Source organism: Gekko japonicus, unplaced genomic scaffold (genome assembly GCF_001447785.1).
Source record: "Gekko japonicus isolate JY-2015 unplaced genomic scaffold, Gekko_japonicus_V1.1 scaffold143, whole genome shotgun sequence".
Classification (NCBI taxonomy): Eukaryota; Metazoa; Chordata; class Lepidosauria; order Squamata; family Gekkonidae; genus Gekko; species Gekko japonicus.
This window is the reverse complement of record NW_015175974.1, coordinates 158,816-160,580: the sequence shown is the minus strand read 5'-3', so window position 1 is coordinate 160,580 and position 1,765 is coordinate 158,816. Positions and strand designations below refer to the sequence as shown.

At 42.2% G+C, this 1,765-nt stretch overlaps 1 protein-coding gene across 3 annotated transcripts in view; it reads left to right on the top strand.

Moving 5' to 3' along the window:
- The window catches only part of LCLAT1 (lysocardiolipin acyltransferase 1), a 178,323-nt gene that overhangs the window by 65,975 nt on the left and 110,583 nt on the right, over positions 1-1,765 (top strand). Inside the window, exon 1 of one of the 3 annotated variants that reach the window (XM_015426114.1) lies at positions 587-600. The exons of the other annotated variants lie outside the window; for them this stretch is intronic. The gene's annotated coding sequence lies outside the window, so the exon portion shown is untranslated. Of the gene's footprint in view, positions 1-586; positions 601-1,765 lie in introns of those variants that run through there. 3 annotated transcript variants of the gene reach the window in all.

Below are 1,765 nucleotides of genomic sequence, written 5' to 3'. Positions count from 1 at the left end.
TTCCCTACATAACTAACTAGTTCCCCTACATAACTAACTAAATTAACATCTTCCATTGGTCCCCAGGGACATCCATCTCGCCTCAACTAGGTGGAATGAGCTCCCATATGAGATCAGGGCCCTGTGGGACCTTTTACAGTTCCACAGAGCCTGCAAGACAGAGCTCTTCCGCTGGACATTTAGCTGAGGCGGTGGGCATCCACACTCTATTGGGCCTCCCCTCCAGTGGATCAGATCTGTGTCATCTGTAACCCAAATTATACTACACCTCATGTACTGAGATGCTGGCTAGGAATACAGGAATCAGTAATGGTATTTTAATTGATGTATTTTAATTGTTTTTAACTGTCTGTATATTATTTATGATGGTACCCGCCCTGAGCCCACTATGCAGGGAGTGCAGGATACAAATCTAATAAAATAAATATAAATAAATAAATAATACTAGTTGATTGCATATAGGTTGCGTTAGGTTTTTGTATTAAACATAGTGGTGGCAGGAATAGATTGGATTAATCACTTTACTAAATTTGCAGGTTATGTTTTGCAATTCAAAGTGGAACTATACTTCAGATTTCTTGGTGGCAGCTTAATTATTTGGTGAGTAAATGACTGGATTTTTAGTCATACTTCTTGGAATCAGGAGTATAGTGTTTAGGGTTCTAATGTTTGTAGTAAGAAAATATTTAAAAATTAAAAAAAAGTAGTATAGGATATTGAGGACTCTGGGATATCAAGGCTTCTAATTCAAATAAAAGAGGAAATTATATGCATTTCATTATGACAACTATCTAACTCATTGTCTGGTCTGTTTATGGATCATTTTGACCCAGTTATTGTGATGAATGTTGACAGGATCCTGGGATTTGTGAAGGCTACCACTTGTGCTTTGGATCTCTGTCCTTCTTGGTTGCTGAAATCATATAAGGACCAACCATGTAAATGAGTCATTGAAGTCTATCATAAATCAGACACTGACTTAAGGGCACCTTCCCTCCACTACTCAGAAATGGTCATCAGTCCACTGCCTAAAACACCGTCTCTATAGAAAAGCGATGTTGCCAGTTATCAACCTGTCTCTAATCTGCCCTTTCTGGTGTTTGAAAGAGCAGTGGTTAGTCAACTCCAGGCTTTCTTGAATAACTTGTGTGCATGGACCGTTTTTAGGCTGTCTTCAGTCCATGCGATGGGACTGAGATGCACTGGTGGCTTTAGTTGATGATCCTCAACTGAATATAGACAGGTGATGCCTCTTTGTTGTTCCTACTGGATTTATCTCCTGCCTTTGACACAGTGGAGCTGTGGTGGCTCAAGTGGTTAAGACGCTGAACTACAGGCTGTGGAAGGTCAGTAGTTCAGCAGTTCGAGACCTGAGTGTGCCGCATGACGGAGTCAGCTCCCGTCTCTAGTTCCAGCTCCTGCCAACCTAGCAGTTCGAAAGCAAGAAATTGCAAGTAGATAAATAGGTACCACTTCAGTGGGAAGGTAACAGCGTTCCGTACGCCTTGGTGTTTAGTCATGCCGGCCACATGACCACGGAAACGTCTTCGGACAGCGCTGGCTCTTCGGCTTTGAAACGGAGATGAGCACAACCCTAGAGTCAGATTTGACTGGCTTTCGAGCAAGGGAACCTTTACCTTTGACACAGTAGACCATGCTACCCTGTTGAAATGTTTGGAGGCAGAAGCAGGTATCAGGAGATGAGCTTTTGATTGGTTTAAATTGTTCCTAATGGACCAGACTTAAAGGGTTGCTGTTGGAGACC